Source organism: Chinchilla lanigera, unplaced genomic scaffold (genome assembly GCF_000276665.1).
Source record: "Chinchilla lanigera isolate Chin_1 unplaced genomic scaffold, ChiLan1.0 scaffold00028, whole genome shotgun sequence".
Lineage (NCBI taxonomy): Eukaryota > Metazoa > Chordata > Mammalia > Rodentia > Chinchillidae > Chinchilla > Chinchilla lanigera.
In genome coordinates this window covers 12,554,319-12,572,652 of record NW_004955429.1, presented here as the reverse complement: position 1 = coordinate 12,572,652, position 18,334 = coordinate 12,554,319, and the positions used below count along the sequence as shown (strand labels likewise).

The following is an 18,334-nucleotide window of genomic DNA, read 5'->3' as shown; positions in this document are numbered from 1 at the left end:
TTCAGTTAAGTATGCTCTATGGGCTAGAATGTGGTCTACTTTAGAGAATGTCCCATGTTCAGCTGGGAAGAATGTGTATTCTGATGTGGGGTAGAATACTCTGTAAACATCTAAGTCCATTTGTTCACAGCATTGTTTCAGGTCTGTTATTTCTTGGCTGATTTTTTGTGTAGTTGACCTATCGTTCTGTGTCAATGGGGTGTTTAGGTCCCCTGTTACAATAGTGTTATTAGTTATTTGGTTTTTTATATCTATTAAGATTTGTGTTATATAGTTAGGTGCTCCCATATTTGGTGCATACATGTTTATTATTGTTATCTCTTCCTCTTGCAGTTTTCCCCTAACAAATATATAGTAACCTTCTTTATCTCTTTTGATTATTCTTGGTTTGGATAGCTACTGCAAACAGAATAGCTACCCTCACCTTTTTCTGCATGCCTGTTGCATGGAGAATTGTTTTCCATCCTTTGACTTTCAGTCTGTGGATTTCCTTTTGAGTAAAATGTGTTTCCTGTACATCGCATATAGTTGGATTTTGTTTTTTGATCCACTCTTCAAGTCTGTTTGACTGAGGAATTGAGGCCATTTACATTAATGGTTATAACTGATATGTGTTTACTTATCTTTGTCATGTTATTTACTTGCTCTTGGTTTCCTACTTTTTCTATCTGAACAAATTGCTTGCACTGCTTGAAGGTTCTTTTCTATTGTTGTTCTTGAAATTGTGGCAATTTTTTTCTCTGTCTGAAACATCTTTTAGTACTCTTTGTAAGGTTGGTTTGGCACTTGTGAAGTTCTTCAGTTTTCTTTGTCTTGGAAATATTTTATTTCTCTATTAAATTTGAAGGATAGGTTTGCAGAATACATCAGTCTTGATTGGATGCTGTTTTGTGTCAGGACCTATAATACTTAACTCCAGGATTTTCTTGACTGAATGGTTTGTGTTGAGAAATCTACTGTGGTTCTGATAGGCTTTCCTTTATAGGTGATCTGTTTCTTTTCTCTAACAGCTTTTAATAGTTTGTTTTTTGCTGGCAATCTGGGATCTTGATTAGTATATGTCTGGGTGTAGTTTTATTTTGGTTTTGACTGGCTGGGTTTCTATATGCCTCACTTAGCTGTACCTCAGATTCTTTTTCTATGCTTGAGAAATTTTCTGCTGTTACTTCTGCAAATATTCTTTTTATGTCATTTGTGTTTCCTCCTGCTGTTTTGTTGATGCCTATTAGTCTTACATTTTTTTCTTTTTGCCTTGTCTTGCAGCTATGGAATTGATTTTTCCCGATTCCTTGTTCATTTTAAGAGATCCTACCTTTCGTGATCATTAGCTGCCATGTTTCCATTAAGATCTGAAATTCTATCTTTGGCTTCAATCAAGTGGTTTTGCCAGCTTTCAGTGTAAGTTTTAATTTCCTGGGTATCTCTTTGAATCTGTTTCATGCAGTCTAATTCTTGCCTATATTATTCATTTAATATTTCCATCAGTTTCCAATGCTCATCTATTTTTTATATATGTCTTCTTAAATTGGTGAGCAATTCTTTCATTATTATTGTCATTTTCTTTTTTTACCTGAGAGATTATTTCTGATCTGATTTCTTCTATGACCTGCTGGAGTTGTTTCTTTACTTCCATTGCAATCATTTCAGTGATTTCAGGTGTGTGCTTACCGAGTTCTCTTACGTTGATGTCTCCTGGACTTGTTCTGAGTGGGGTAGAGTTTTGAGATGGCATTTTAGTCCTTTGTCTTGTCATTTTTGATAGCAGAGGCAGAGCACCCACTCTCACTCTTCCCTGGCAGCTCACCAAAGGTGGCTATTGTCCGTAGTTTTCCTGGTGGTCAGACTTGCCTCTTAGTGGCCCACAAGATGGGCTGCTCAGTACAGGGTCATCAGGCAGTGGGTGGAGTGTACCTAGCTCTCCCAGGTTTCAGATGAGATCCATGATGCTAGCAGATTGCAGGCTGCCTGATCCAGTGTCCCCAGGCAGTTCAAGGCACACTCAGGACCCAGACCTAGGCTGCACTGGAGGTGTGATCACAGACCACCTGGTCTTGTGTCTCCAGGCAGCTCACGTGCAACATGCAGTTTTAGTGGTTCATGGGCCTTCTGGACCAGTGTCTCCAGGCATCTCAGGGCACATGGAGGGCTCAGGTGCAGATTGTAATGGCAGCTGGATCATGGGGTGCCTGCTCTACTGACTCTGGGAAGTTGATGGGGTGCACCTAGCTCTCTTGACTCTCAGCTATGAACTTATGTCAGTGGTTCATGGAACACTTGATCCAGTGTCCCCATGCAGCTCGGGGCATTCACAGGTTCCAGACTTGGGCTGCGCTGGCAGCATGATCCTAGATATATTTTTTAAAAAAACCTGTGATACAGTAAAGCCACAATAAGTGAACCATGATATAACAAGGGGCAACTGTATTCATAACCAGTAGTGATTATATTTGTAAGTATAGATGTACTGGAGAATGAGAGCCTGAATTATGGAGTAAAAGAAAATTAGTAGTAGTAGAGAAAAATAAAAGCAATAAACAAAGAAAAGTGTAAATAATGACAAATGGAGAATGAACTAATAAAAAGAAAATATAACAAAGAAACATACTAGAAAGAAGAAAAAGAGAAAACAAAAAAATCATTATCAAATAAGGATAATATTAATACTAAGTGAAAAAAACAAAATGGGAGATAAAACTACAAATAGAACCAAATAGACACACGAAATAAAAGAAAACATTCCAAGCCAAAAAGAAAAAACCCCTCAAAACTCAATAGAGAAAAAATTTAGGTCCAGAGAAGAAAGAATAATAAATTCCTATGCATTTCTAAATAAGTGGTTTAGGGCTGGGGATATAGCTCAGTGGCATAAGTGCTTCCCTGGCAAGCCTGAGGTCATGAGTTCAATTCCTGGTACTAAAGAAAAAAAGTATCTAAATAATGGGTTTACTTCCAGGCTTTGAAATTCAGCAAGGCACACAGCCCTGCCCTCCTCTCTTTATAGCTTGTGGGTTTTGAAGTGACTCCTCTGTACAAGAATTCCTCTGTCTGTAAGCTCCAGTCTGTGGCACTGCCTAGTCTGAGACTCATCTGGACTCATATTGACACACATGAAGCAATCAGACCTCTGGGTCCCATAGCTTGAGGGAGTGGTATGGGTGCAAAAGCGGGCCTCTGAACTCTATGTGATCATCGTTAGATCTGAAGGCCAACCCACCTCTGAAAGCCAAACCCACCAAATCACACCTTCCACCACAGAATGTAGGCACCAGTGCTTCCAGGCCTGAGCATAAACTACTCAGGGCATCTGGTGGGATCTATGTCCAGCTGTCACACTTTCCTAGTCTGTGTCCATGGCTGTCCCTCACCAAGTCCCTGTTGCACTGTAGCAATTTAGTCCAGGAGTAGACATTTCATGATGCACACTCACACAGGTAACCCCTTCCCAAAACAGCATCTGATTAAAGTCTCTTTGGCTTTGTGGCAGGCAGCACCCTGGATTGCTTCCCCTGTGCTATCCCAGTGTGAAAAAAGCCACTCTCAGGACAAAGCTCCACACTGGTTTTCTCTTTATTTTTTTCTTTCACACCAGCTCTGGGCTTTTCTTGGGGCAGTTGCTGTTGGCCCATTCATGGTTTCTCCCTGAAGGAGCTGACTTCAGAGGCAGCCTACCTCCTCTGTCAGGCATTGGCCTCTTCTTAATCGGGTCAGTGATTTGATAGTCATTTTCGTGGCTCTGTATTGAAGGGAACCAAGGTGGAAAGCCTCTGGCAACTTGGAATTTTCAATTGCAAAGCCCATTGTGTGTGGGGTTCTACCTCTGTAATATTATGTATTTTAATCCAGAGGAATTGGGAGCCTTTTCTTTTGGTAAACTTCCACTTGTGTGAATGAGGGGTGAACATTCAACTTCTTCAGTGTGGATTCCAGTTCCTATTTTGCTTCAATTTCAGTTACAATCATGTGCCTGTGACACCCTGTACCTCAACCTACAACACCCCATTGTGGAGGAAGTATTCTGGTTTTTATTTGTATTAAAGTTCATATTGGTATTTTACTCATAGCTTTTACCCTTAAATTGAGAACTTGAAAATATGGAGTACACAAATGCACAGCCAGTAGCACCCAGGAACAAGGTGCTCCATGTGAGAAAAGATTGGAGGAGAGTGCGTGTGTCACATAGCATTCGGAGTGGAACTTGAGCCCCTAGTCAGGCAACTGTGGGAGGCACTTGAGGCAACAGGCATCTCAAACCAGAGGAGTTTGCAAACTCTTGGGACTAATTTGCAGTAGTTTGGAATGATTTTGAACTTCTGATACAATGGGACTTTTCTCATCCCTCAGACATATGTGTCAGGGGAACTTAGTATAAAGTTTGAAACACAGATGACTATTATCTAGAAAAAGAAAAATAAAGTCTGCAGATAGGCAAAGTGTTCCACTCAGGACTCTGGTTCTGTCCTTTCTGGTGAGATCTTGTCACTTCTCTACAGATTCCAAAATGACACATCTGCACAGTGGTGTGCTACTGACATCCTTTTATTAAGGCTGTGCAGAGTTTTCTCAGGAGCACCAGATCCACACACCTGCCCCTGGGAAAGTGCGTCTCTGGTCACAGATGCAGTGTCTGTGGTGGGAAGGGTGCTAGGCAGGCTGAGGAAGTCAGACAATGGGTTTTATGGTAAGTTTCTGTAGACTGACATTTTTATAGACTCTAGCTTTTAATTTCATGACTCAGAAAATGAGTATTATTTTTCCTAAGAAAGAGTAAATTATTTTCTGGCATGTATTTATTTCTCTGAATTAAATGGTGTTCATTTACTTCTAATATCATTTCTCCAGGAAGATATTGTTGTTTTAGTCTGAAGCTTTATATTCCTATTAACACCCCTCACAAATAGATGAACTTTCACTGTGGGTTTTCAGTGCACAAAATCAGTTTATCTTCTACCATCTGTAGAAGTCATTTAAAGATTTTTTAAAAGTAACCTAGTGAATTTTCATTTAAATTCTTTAGTGTGAAACGAAGTGCTTTTTAAAGGCATCAGCTGTGAAAGAGAGGTAACAGCATTCCTACAAAAGCTATGCAAGCATTTTCTCACTGAACTCTACTTAGCCTACTGTTGATTTCACAAAATTCATCTTGATGGTGCCAGCCTTTAATATGGTGACAAGATGAGTGATGACAAGATGATGATGGAGGTTATTGCTGTGTTTGTAATAAAGTCTTTGAATATAATCCACAGTATTTGTTGAGAGGAAAGATTATCTGTCTTACTATTTTCTCCATTTTTTCAAACTAAAAAATATTTCTTCTGCTTTCATATACAGTAAATATTCCAGCATACCTTTGTATAAAGGAAAATTTAGAACCGGATATTTTCATCTGTCCTGATCTTTATGGCTGTTGTGTTACATCCTCCACTGGTTGACAAAATATTTTTGTCAACACATCAATGCAAACCCTTACCTTTTCTTGGTATATGCTTAATTAAAAAATACAAAGAGAAAACTGACAGTTATTTTCCATGAACAGAAGATGTTCTTTCATGCACTATGGAGTTGACTGGAGATTCTCATGCAAGCTTGTGTATTTGTGAGGGCTGAGAATTTCACATGAGTGACAAGCTGTCTCTGGGGTTATTTTGTCTCTTTTCTTTGTAAGAGTAATGAATTTGGCTGGATTTTTCTGAAAATGGATGTGAACATGTGAATGGTGTGAATACATGTAGATAAATGAGCTCCCAGATCTCACTCATTATTTTTTAAAGTGACAAAATGATAATGTTTACCACAAATTAAGAAATGTACCCAGCTGTCATCCATGTCCTCAACTTGTCCCCTAATTTTGTTCTTCTGACTTCTGCAATTGTGCATTACAAATGCTGTACTCAGAGTTCAGGCCATCTATCTGGCTGTTGATGAGTTTGCCTTCCTTGTTGTGTCTGTTGTTTCTTACTCTTTCTCTTTGCAGTTTTCCAGCTGGACTTCTGACAAGAGTTATAGCATGTAAACAATATTCTCATGAACCTAAACCAGTATTTGGTCTTGTCAGTTTTATCTCAAAAGTCTTTTCTTTTTCACTTAAACTATAGACAAGGACAATATTGATGCCCGTTATGGTAAAGTTGACCTGTAAAGTACAGGAATATTGCCAAGATCTGCTGTTTTTTTTCAGCTAAGACATATGAATGTGTTCTGGACTTGAATCCTGTTATTACACACTGCCTTATTCTGCATAATGTAAAGATTAGTTTCTTTTTTTCTAGGGAAAAAAAGAATAGGTGGCCACTTTCTTCACCCTACAGTCTGTCTTCTTTCAAGGCCATAAGTACCCACTTTAGGTGGGAGTTTACTGAGGCCCCTCTCTCCCACAGTACTGCCTGTCTCTTCACACTTCTGACTCAGATGCAGTGACTGGAGCCTCCTCACTGGGTTGTGAGACATCTGAGTGTGTAATGTGTCACGGGATTAGCCCTGGTCTTGGTAACTGCCAAGTATCAGTGTCTAAAGTGAATCCTTCCTTAGGGCATTAAGTAGGCTCTGAACTGTGTTACATTTCTCAGGGGCTATTTGCAACCTTACTGAGTTATCAGAGCTCCAAATGGTGAGTGTTCAAAACAAATGCAGAGGTTTGTGTTTGACACTGTTTTGTTTTGCTTTCCAGGAGCTTCCCACTTGACTGTTTTTTGCTTCCTTCCCAATGTGATCTTCACAGTGTGACTTTTTTCAGAAATTTCTTCTTGATTGCTTTCTCTCTCATATCTTTTTTCTTTTTTATTATCAAAAGTGTCTCTGAGGGCAACTGGGTTGGTTCTGTTTGAAAAATGAGAATTTTGTGTTTGCCATTTTCAGTGAGAACTATATTTGGGGATTGTCTTCTGGATTGTCCTGTTGAAGGAAGGAGTTGCTGTACTGTCTCTTGTTCCCATAAGCTGTGTTGAGCTTAACAGGTATGAGCTGAATGAGGCATGGCTGGGTGGGGCACTATGAGCTCATCTCGTTAGCCTGTTTTCACATATTCACAGTCTCATATATGTATATATATATGAATTAGAAAATAAAGTAACAACAACAGAATAAAGCAAAACAGCACAAAAAGAATAAAAATGATACAGGGTTTCAAAAACATGATAGGAATTAGGAGTGGTTTTTATATTAGATATTATTATCTTCTATGAAGTTGCTCAGATTACCAGACGTAAGAATGAAAGATTGATCAAACCACTAAAGAGAGTAAAAAATAATTAGAAAACCATTAGAAACAATACAGTGCTTCTCTAACCAAGATGGTAGGGATTCATCAATGGTTGTTATATTGCATATTGTTGTCTTCAAGTTAGTTGTTCAGATTAACAGATGTAAGCATGCAAAATTGCTCAGGAGAAAAAATTAAACATTAACTGTTCCTTTCAATGAACCAATAGATATCAGCAGTACAATCACCCCAGCTATAGTATATATATATATATATATATATATATATACTATAGCTATATATATATTCCCCCCTTCTTTCTTTCTTTTTTTCCTTTCCCTGATTGCAGTTATTCCTTCTTTTAAGCCATTTCTTTTCCTTTCAGAAAATCTATTGTACCTTTTGGATTTTATTTACTCTTTCTGGATCTTACATTCGGGAGACAATATGATGTTTACACATGTGAGTCCGATTTATTTCACTTTTGACTATGGTCTCTACTGGCATCTATTTACCTATAAAAGCCTCCGGTTTATATTTTTTATAGCTGAGTAATACTCCATTGCTTAAAAATACCACATCTTTTTTTATCAACTTCTCAGTTGATGAGCATTTGAATTGTTTCCAAGATTTAGCTATGAGAAATTGTGTTGCTATAAACATGGGTACACATATATTGGTGTGGTATGATGTTTTTAACTCTTCTGGGAAAATACCCAGGAGGCAAATAGCTTGGTTAAGTGGGACTTCTAATCCTAGTTTTGCAAGGAATCTCCACAATGATATACACAGTAGTTTCACCAGTCTAGAATCCCACCAACAGTGGAGAAGGGTTCATTTTTCCCCACACTCTCTTCAGCATTTGTTCTTCGTTGATTTTTGATGATATCCATTTTTTCTGGGGTGAAATGAAATCTCAGTGTTGCATGTAATTTGCATTTTTCCAGTGACCAAAGATGTTGAACATTTTTTCATGAATTTATTTGCCATTTGTATTTCTTTATCTGAGAAGTGTGTATTCCTCTCAGATTTCCATTTTTGGGTTGGGTCTTTGAATTCAGGGGCTGATTTTTAAAAATTCTTTATATGGTCTAAATAGAAGTCCTTAGTCTGAGGCACAATTGGGTAAAAGTTTTCCCAATTTGTGCATTTTCTTTTTACTCTTTTGGTGATTTCTTGGATGCACAAGAACTTTTCAATAAGATGAGATCTCATTTGTCGACTGTTTGAATTATTTCTCATGCAGTTTGGCTTTGTTCATGAACTCTCTGCCTACACTTATGTCTTCAAGATTTCTACCTACTTTCTCTCCCAGTAGATTTAGTGTTTCTGTTTTAATATTTAGATCTTTGATCTATTTTGACTTTAGTGCATGGTGATAGACATGGGTCTAGTTTTAATCTTTGGCATGTGGAAAGCCAGTTATTCCTGCACGTTTATGAAAGAGGCTATCTTTTTTTCTAGTGAACATGTTTGACCCCTTTGTCAAAGGTAAGGTGGATGAGTGTGTTTGGAGTTGTGTCTGCATCGTCTAATGTGTTCCATTGATCCTAAAGTCTGTTTTTTTTTGCCAGTTCCATGCTTACTTTATCACATTAGCTTTGTAGTGCATTTCAAGTCAGGGATTGTGATGTCTCCTCCCTTTTCTTTGTTGCTCAGGATTGCTTTTGCTGTTCTAGGCCTCTTCCAGTTCCAGGTGAATTTTAGGAATGTTTTCTCTAGATTTGTGAGTTATACTAATAATATTTCAATCTGGACTCCATAGAATTTTTACAACAATTTTGACAGTGTGGCTATTTTCACAGTGTTGGTTATTCCTATCCATGTGCAAGGACTATCTTTGCATTTTCTGAAATCATCTTTGGTCTCTTTTTTCAGAGTAGTGTAATTTTCACTGCTTTTATCTCTTACTTTCTTTTTTAGATGGATTCCTAAGTATTTCATTTTTTTAGATGGTATAATGAACAGTGTGGTTTCCCTAATTTCTTTCTTAGTTTGTTGTTGTTCATGTACAGGAATGTTATGGGTTTTTGAGTGTTGACTTTGTATTCAGCTATGCTACTGAATTTGGTTAAATTTGTAAGCATTTTAGTGGAGTTTTTGGGGTCTTCTATGTACAGTCATGTCATCTACAAATGGTGATAATTTCAATTCTTCCTTTCCTATCCTTATTCCTTTAATTTCTCTCTCTCATCTTGTCTAGTATTTCCAGAACTGTGTTGAATAGGCGTGTTGACAGTGGATGTCCTTGTCTTGTTTCTGATTTTAGAGTGAAAGCTTTCAGTTTTTGTCCATTTCATATGATGCTGGCTGTTGGTGTGTCATAGATGGCTTTTATCAGATTGAGGTAAGAACTATGTATTCCTATTTGCTGTAGGGTTTTTAACATGAATGGATTTTGGACTTTATCAAAAGTTTTTTCTGCATCTATTGAGATGATTTTGTGATTTTTGCCTTTGGCTCTATTGGTATGGTGTATGACATTAATTGATTTGTGTATATTGAACCATCCCTGCATTACTGGAATGAATCCTACATGGTCATGATGTATAATATTCTTGATGATTTGTTACATTCAGTTTGCTGCTATTTTGTTAGAATTTTTGCATCTATATTTGTTAGGGAGATTGGACTGTAGTTTTCTTTTTTAGTTGGGTCTTTCTCTGGTTTTGGTATCAGGGCAATCCTTGCCTCCAGGAATGGGTTAGGGAGAATTCCTTCCCTTGCAAGTTCATTAAAATGTTTGAGAAGAATAGCCATTAAGTCTTCTCTACATTTCTTGCAGAATTCAGCTGTAAATCCACCAGGACCTGGGCTTTTTCTTGTTCATATATTTTTTATTGCATTTTGACTTTCATTGACTGATATTGTATTATTCAGTATTTTTATATCTTCTTGATTGATGTTTGTTAACTCATATGTATATAGGAATCTGTACATTTCCTCTGTGCTTTCTATCCTATGAGAGTAAAGATTTTTGAAGTAGATATTGATGATCTTGTTAATTTCTACAAGATCTGTAGTGATTTAATTCTTTCCATTCCTTATTGCATGAGTTTGAGTTTTTTCTTTTATTTTTTAATAAGGTTGTCTCAGGGCTTATCAATTTTATTTTATTTTTTTTTAAGAACCAACACTTTGATTCATTAATGTTTTGTGTTGTTTTCTTAATCTCCATTGTGTTAGTTTCTGCTCTGGTCTTTATGATTTTATGCCTTCTTTGGGCTTTGGGCTTGACTTGCTCTTGTGTTTCTAGAATCTTGAGGTGCAGCATAAGATTATTTGTGCTCATTCTGTTTTCCTGATGTGGGAATTCACCACTTAAATTTCCCTCTTGGACTGTTTTCATTGCATCCCCTGGTTCCTGTAAGTTGCATCTGCATTTTCATTTCATTGTAAATATTGTCTTCTTTGTTCTTTAATTTCATTTGTGACCCATTGGTTGTTCAGGAGGGTGTTATTTAATTTCCACGTGTTTATGGAGTTTTTACACTTTCTTTTGTTATTAATTTCCAATTTCATTGCACTATTGTCTGATAGTATGCATGGGATAATTTCAATTCCTTTCCATTTACTTAAGAATGTTCTGTGTGCTAGTGTATGGTCTATTTTAAAGAATGTCCCATGTGCAGTTGAGAAGAATGTGTATTCTGATGCTGTTGGGTGGAACACTCTTTAAAGGTCTACTAAACCCATTTGTTCCCAAGTTTGGTTTAGTTCTGTTATTTCTTTGCTGATTTTTTGTCTCGTTGATCTAGCTCTTTGTGCCAGTGGTGTGTTAAAGTCCCCTGTTATGATTGTGTTACTGCTTATTTGATTTCTCTCAACTATTAAAATTTGTCTTATATAGTTGGGTGCTCCTGTGTTTGGTGCATAGATATTTATGATTATGATGATCTCTTCCTCTTGAAGTTTTCTCCTAACAAGTATGTAGTGACCTTCTTTATCTCTTCTGATCATTCTTGGTTTGAAGTTCACATTGCCTGCAAACAGAGTTGCTATCCCTGCTTTTTTCTGGGTTCCTGTCTTGTGGAGTATTGTTTTCCATTCTTGGACTTCCAGTCTATGAATTTCCTTTTGAGTTAAATGTGTTTCTTTTATACAACATATTGTTGTATTTTGTTTCTTTAAATTTTTTTTTAAATTTAAAAACAATAAAAAACAATACAAAATAAAAACAACATAAACAAGGACAAAAGAAAGTGAAAACAGTAGAAATGATATAGGGTTTCAAAGCAAAATGAGAGGAATTAACAGTGGATTTTATGTTACATATTGCTATCTTCCACAAAGTTACTCAGATTACCATATGTAAGAATGCAAGTTTGATCAAACCGTTAAGGAGAATAAAGTCTAGTGAAGCTTTGTATCATTTCTAATGGTTTGGATTTTTTTTTTCTCGATCCTCTCTGCCAGTCTGCTTCTTTTGATAGGTGAATTGAGACTGTTTATATTATTGGTTATAAGTGATACGTCTAGGTTTATTTGTCATGTTATTATCCTTCTGTTGGTTCCCTACTTTTTCCCTCATTTAATTACTTTCTCTGCTTGGTGTTTCCTTTCTGTTGTTCTTGAAATTGTGGTCATCTTTATCTCTTTCTAGAATATCTTTTAGTACTGTTTGTAGGGTTGGTTTGGTGCTCATGAATTTCTTCGTTCTTTGTCATGGAAATAGTTTATTTCTCTATTAATTTTGAAGGATAGTTTTGCAGGGTACATGTTTCTGAGTTGGAAGTTGTTTTCTTTCAGGACCTGAAATATTTTACTCCAAGGTCTTCTTGACTTGATGTTTTGTGTTGAGAAATCTGCCATGATTCTGATAGGGTTTCCTTCATAGGTGATCTGTTTCTTTTCTTTAACAATGTTTATTATTCTGTTCTCTTGCTTAATTTCTGGGATCTTGATTATTATATGTCTGGGTGTAGATTTATTTTGGTTATGGCAAATTGGAGTTGTATGTCCTTTACTTTTCTGTATGTCAGATTCTTTTTCCATGCTTGGGAAATTTTCTGTTATTACTTGTTCAAATTATCATTTTATGTCATTTGTGTTGACTCTGTTATGTTGACACATCAATCTTATATTGTTTTATTTGCACCATGTTCAGCAGTTGAATTATTATTTCCTGGTCCCTTTTTATTTTTAAGAGATCCTTCCTTTCTTGATCAACTACAATGCTTTCCTTGTTATTTTTGAGAGATCCTTTCTTTCATGATCATCATCTGCAATGCTGTCTTTATGGTCTGAAAATTTATCTTCAGCTACATTCACGCAGTTTTGCTAACTTTTGATGGAATTTTTAATATACTGGATATCTGTCTGAATCTGTTTCATGCGTTCTAATTCTTTCCTATATTGTTCATTCAAGGTTTCTATCATTTTTCTATGCTCCTTTATTTTTTATCTAAGACTTCTTTAGATATGTTGAGCAATTCTTTCATTATGGTTGCCATTTCTTTTTTTACCTGGGAGATTATTTATTATGTGATTTTTTTCTTTAGTCTGATAGAATTTTTTCTTTAATTCAGCTGCTATGATTTCAGAAATTTCATGCATATGACTTTCAAGCTTTTCTATGTCTGTGTCCCCTGGATTTATTCCACGTGGGGTTGATATCTGAGGTTGGATTTTGCTCCTTCATTTTGGTATTTTTGAAGCTTTGGAGTTTTGCTGGATCTCAGCCTCTCTCCCGTAAAGGTGTGGGAGTTATCATGCAAGGATCTGAAGCTCCTAGGTGCTCAGTATGGCTCCCTCAATGGTGTGAGGGGCAGGGTGTTGCCAATGCTCCTGAAATTTTCCAGAGCTCAACTGGTTCCCATGCCTGTTGGGAGGAGTGAGGATGTGGTCACCAAGTTCCTAAAGCTGTCTGGAGCTCAGCTTGGCTCCCACAAGGGTGTAGGGGGGCAGGATATGGTCACGGAGGATCCTGAAACTGTCCAGGGCTCAGCTTGGCTCCCACGCTGTTACAGGAGCCATGGAGGCACCTCACCAAGGTTGCTGAAGCTGTCTGTAGGTCAGCTTTGCTCCTGCAAGGGTATGGGTGGGTGGGGCATGGTCATCTAAAATTATATTTTCGAGTAAAATAATAGTACAGGGGGCTTTATACATTTCTGTATAACATCTGCAGACAAATACAGGACCAAGCTGTGTATGTGGAGTGTGTTTTGCTAATATATGTGTTCTGCTAATAATATAATATTTGCTAATATGTGATCCACAACATTTTGAGGTGGCTGAATAGTTGACCTTATTTTCTGTCTATGTTTCTGAATCTCCATGGTAACTAATAACATACCTGGATGCTCTTGTGTGCAGTACTTTCCTGGATTAATGCTGTGCGGAAAGAAGATTGCTCTTCTGCTCCAAAAGGATTGCCAGTTTCTGGTTAAGAATTTAGGGCACCCGCTGAATATTGACTAAACATAGAGAATCTGCACACATCTCCTACCTCAATTCCTCATGCTTTAGGACTGCAGTTTCTTAAACAATGAGCAATGCTTATAATAATGTGCTATCCCTCAATTTATGGAAGATTCATTCATGCCACTTGACACATTTTGTGAGATCGTTCACCAAACTCAGTTCATGAAAACAGATTTCAATCAAAGCTTGAATTTTGCAAAAACAACATAAGAAGAGAAGTTTGTAATTTAACTTCCATTTTTCATGTGATTCTTTAAAAATATTATTTAGATATTGTTATGTAGCAATCTAAAGTCATGATTCCCAATATTATAAGGATATATGCTATAATATCCATGGATAAGATATACAGGAAATAAGTGTGTGGTGTGTATAAGAATATGAAAGACAAAACAGAGTACTGAGGTCTCAGAAACCCACATGAATGAGAGTCATCTGATAGTCAGATACACCTTTTCTCATGTTCCCTCTGAGCAAATGACAGGACAAAGCAGTAATTTGGTGACTGTGTGAATGGAGAAATTTGTGTTACTTTCCTTTGTGAGTACTTTAGCAAAAGAGGAACATTTTTGGTTTTACTATGACAGTTTTATTTTAAAAATCCAAGTTTCCTTAGAATTGATACCACATACTTCCTTATTTCTGATTTTTAACTTGTGACCACATATCCATTGTATCTAAATAGTTCAGGTTTCTCTCAGTCACTTATATATGATATGTTCTAAGTGGTTATGAATGTAGACTTACTCTGTGATGTTCAAATGATGTCTGTGACAATACATGCCTATAACCATGACACCATGTTAGAACCCTAACATTATAGCTTTATAAATGCTGATGTAAGGAAAATACCTGCATCACACTGTGAGATAACCTAAAAAGTTTATTGTCACCAAAATATGTAGTAAAAATTTTACATCTGAGCCCCATAACTCTGCAGAACTATCCTTCCTTGCTTGTGGAAGGCATAAATGTTTGGAGCCATTGTGAACTACCTTCTTGGTGAGAATGTTTGCAATTCATCCAGTTACAATCATAAGGAAGAATCTTTAGAATTTACTTAAAATATGGGTATATTTAAGATTCTCTTTCCACATGATTATGATGGAGTGAAAAGAAATATGGAATTCATGGTTCTAATAATAAAGAATAACTTCAGTGTCATTACTGATCTAGGTTTGCCTGGCATGAGCTTCTAGAATATACTATAATGTGTAGGACATATTATAAAGTATATTAATTCCAGCAAGTTTTATGCATGAGGAACTATATAATAGTGATAGTAATACCTGATATTTTCTTCCTCTGCCAGGCTCTCTTTGTGTTTGGTACATTTGTATGCATTGTATCTCTAGGAAATAAGGAATATATCTGTCCCCACTTTACGAACCATATGATTGTGAGTCAGATTTGTGAATTGACTTCTCAAATACTGAATTTGATAAAAGTCAGATTATAGATGTAAATCTAATCACTTGACTTTAGAACATACTAAGAAATGTTTGCTCTTATGAATATTTTGTCAAGCAAAAAACCAGAAGTAAGATGTACTGACATTACATATCAGTGTATGCCTACCCAATGGAGGGTTACTTTTTGAGAGGATCTTAGTTTCAGATGTAGGCAAATCTCCTCTCCAAAGTTTCACAAAAGAAGTAGAGCTCTTACTATGTAGCTAGCACTTTCTCTACTTTCCCTAGATATAGACACAAATGAGACATTGTGTCTGATGATGAAAACTAAAAACTGGAACAGAAACATGGAAACACCTTCCTCACCTGTGACAGTTTTCTCAGAGAGTGCTGTGGGACCCCTTAAGTGGGATACATAATTGGTCTGCCATCAGAAAAGATGAGCTCTGAAGGGGAAAGGGTACATGGGGGGGGGAATCCAATGTTCTGATGAAGTCATAGCATTGACCAAGATGATGATGGTGGTGATATTTTTGATAAATAATTCTACTTTCTTTTTTCCTCAGACTTTTATTGTTTTTCTCTTGCTATGATGGTGAAGAAAAAGACAATATTTTCCAGATTTTTTGATGTGAGAAGCACAGTTTTCTTTGAAATCACCATCAGGATCACAGCCAACACTGTCCTATTTCTGTTCCACATCCTCACATTTCTCCTCAAAGCACAGGCCCAAGCCCCTGGACCTCAGTATTGCGCAGCTGGCCCTGATCCACCTGGTGATGCTGGTAACCATGGGCTTCATAGCTGCAGACACTTTTGAGTTTCAGGGTTGGGAGGATGGCCTTGTGTGTAAATTGGTTATCTATGTGCACAGGTTGATGAGGTCCCTCTCCATCTGTACCACCTGCCTGCTGAGCATCCTCCAGGCCATCCACCCTAAGCCCCAGAAACTCTTGTTTGGCAGAATTCAAACATAATTCCTCACATCACTACCCATGTTGCCTTGTGTTTTCATGGGTCTTCAATATGATCTTGAATATTCCTTTCCTAGTATCCATTGGTGGCACTCCCAATGTGACCTCACACAATCTCATGTTTGTCACTGAATCCTGCTCTCAGCGGCCTATTAGTTACTTGTTCAGATACATATTTTCATCATTGGTGAGCATTCAGGATATCTTCCTTATAGTACTGATGGCTCTCTCAAGTAGATATATGGTGAGCCTGTTATGTAGACATAAAAGGCAGTTCCAGAACCTTCACAGCACCAATCTTTCTCTAAAATCAGCCCCAGAAGTCAAGGCCACCCAGATCATTCTATTGCTCATGGGTTTCTTTATGCTCATGTACTTTTTGGACTGTGTTACTTTCTCATCCCGTGCAATACTGTGGAACAACGACCCAATTAGTCTTTGTGTCCACATGCTTGTGGACAATGGTTATGCCACAGTCTGTCCTTTTGTGCTAATGAGCACTGAAAAGCGAACGATTGAGTGCTTAGCATCCAGGTGGAAAAGATTATAAATGTACCAATATTGTTGATGGATAATTTCCTTTCAGATAATCAAATATTCAGAATTTCTCTTGCATCATTGAAATATATGCAGTTTTATATTTTCTATTAAATGTATGTACTTTGATGTATTTGGGTTTTAAGTACACAAGGGATAATGTAGCAGCATAACTCTGAAGAAGTACAGGCTTGTTTTCCTGCGATGTTCACATGAACTGGTGCTTTTATGCAGCATCAAACTTTAAAGAACAGGATGTATGTTGTGGAGGTGGAGCACTGATGTGGTAGAGACAGACCAGGGCTGAAAGAAGTAAGTAGGAAGAAGGCATTAAACTGAAAATGCTCAAAGACAATATGCAGGGACATCTTGGTATTAATCAGTGTATATGCTTTTCCTTTATAATGTTAACTTGATTGTAGAGAATCTTCAGAAATGTATTAAAATCAAACAGAATGATATGAACATATGTCCTTCTTGTACATATTGATTAGTTTAATAACTAACTTAATATTAAGTGCATACTGATAATGTGTGTTCACATATAGCTAACCATTTATATAAGAAAATTATTAGTTATGGACATGTAAGGTTTGAAAATTCTCCACAAAATTTAGAAAGTCAGTTATTGTAGTGTCAATTTATTAGATATTGTTTAATGATAACAGGAAATCACAACTACCAAGTGGCACAATTTATTTTCATTTCCATTGAAAAAACTATAAACCTATATGAATAATACATGTAGAGATTCCATATATAAGGACATGCAAGATTTTTTTTATTTTAAAGAGTAAAAGAAGGATAACATAATAATAGGAGGGGCTTACCAAATTACAGACAAAGTGGTAGGAAATTATCAATGGTTATTATTTTATATATTGTTATCTATAAGATAGTTTCTCAGGAAAACAAATAGACAAATGATAGTGAGTTACAGACAAAAGAGGTAAGAGATTATCAATAGTTGTTGTACTATACTTAGGTATCTTCAAAGTGGCTTCTAAAGAATATAAATAGAACTATACATGAGTGACCTACTGAATAATCATTCAATAATTCTCAATGGTTGTTGTAGGAAACACATAATAATAAACATGGATCCATTTATGAAATAGGATAGGAGCAATACAAACATTACAGAGTTATGGATAGATTAGTAGGAAAATATCAATGACTGCTATAATACATGGTGGTATCTTCAAAGTGGTTTCTCAGGAAGACAGAGATACACAAGAAGGATCTAACAAGTAGTTACAGCCTAAGGGTTGTCAAAAATCAAGTGAGCCATCTGGGGCAAAAGCCATTTTTTGTAGTGTTTTCTCTGCAGCCTCCCATCGCATTGGGACCCCACAACCAGTTAGTGGCCTCTCCCCAGCTGTCAGCACAGGCAGCAGGAATCCTGCTGCAGACTTCTCCAGAGCTCCACCACAGCCTGTACTGTCAGGGGAAGAATGGCTTCCAGGGAGTCTCTGCAGGTATTGTGCAAGGTCCTCCTGGTTTACAGCTTCCGAGCGGCTCTCGTGAACACAGTCCACTGAACCTCTGACTCCATGGGCTTAGTCTGCATTCTCATGTTCTCTGAGTCCTTGTTCAGCAGCTGCTCCTCCGCTGGCTCTGGACCTTTCCGGTTCTCAATGGCAGGAGCAAGAGTGGCCCGTTGTATGGCATGTATTCCCAGGGGTTGTTCAAAGTTTGAATGATTCACACATATCCATGGGTGGGCAACTGCAGTCGGTGTATGGTGGGCCAATTGTGTCACTGTTTCTCTGTGTCATGATAGATCTCAATTG

General features: G+C 37.1%; 1 pseudogene; it reads left to right on the top strand.

The window, feature by feature from the left end:
* Positions 1 to 13,012: 13,012 nt before the first annotated feature.
* On the top strand, positions 13,013 to 16,554 carry LOC106148782 (annotated as a pseudogene).
* The last annotated feature ends 1,780 nt before the right edge of the window (positions 16,555 to 18,334 follow it).